The sequence below is a fragment of the Rhyacophila brunnea genome, unplaced genomic scaffold (assembly GCF_057557595.1).
Source record: "Rhyacophila brunnea isolate RB1 unplaced genomic scaffold, BYU_Rbru_1.0 scaffold_228, whole genome shotgun sequence".
Classification (NCBI taxonomy): Eukaryota; Metazoa; Arthropoda; class Insecta; order Trichoptera; family Rhyacophilidae; genus Rhyacophila; species Rhyacophila brunnea.
The window spans coordinates 1-796 of NW_028232891.1; positions in this window are offsets into that span (position 1 = coordinate 1).

Below are 796 nucleotides of genomic sequence, written 5' to 3' on the forward strand. Positions count from 1 at the left end.
AGTTAGAAACCCGGCTTGGTTTTTCCTGAGGACGTGCATTATTGGGCCCCTTATTCTCATCAAAATGATGTTTGCCAAAATCTTTCCCGGAACACTGAGTAGCGTAATGCCTCGGCAATTGTCGCAGCTTAGATGGTCACCTTTTTTAAGAAGTGTGATGATTTTACCGTTCACCCAGTCCCTTGGGCAACGCTCTTCTTCCCACACCTTTGTCATCAGATGAAACATAGGGTGCAGGATTGCGCTCAAGCCATACTTGAGGAATTCAGGATGAATCCCGTCTCCCCCCGGTGCCTTTCCGTTCTTGAGCCTTTTCACAGCCGATTTTATCTCGGTGTGCGTGGGCGGGCAATCGGAAATGTCGGTCGCTCGGGGAATGTCCAAAAGTAAAGCTTCCGCAGATATGTCAATGGGGTTCCAAAGGGGGTGAGCGGTTCAGCACTCCGCAGAAATGATTCTTCCAAATCTTCTTGACGCATTCTGTGTCAGACTCTATTGCTCCACTGGAACCACGAATGGCTCTGGGAGTCGGTGGTCGCCGCAGACTTCACGGGTGATTCGGAAGAGTTTCCTGGTGTCATTTCTGCTTGCTGCCTCCTCTGCCCCTTCAATTTGCCGGTTCATAAAATTGCGCTTGTCCAACCGCACGGATCGTTTGACTACCCTGTAAAACGACTTAAGCCGTGCTAATTGTTTTCGCCATGCGTAAGTTCCAGAATATCATGCGCAGACCGGGTAAAATGACATCACATTGGTCTGAGTAGAGAGCAATTACAGATTTGAATTATGGTTTGTT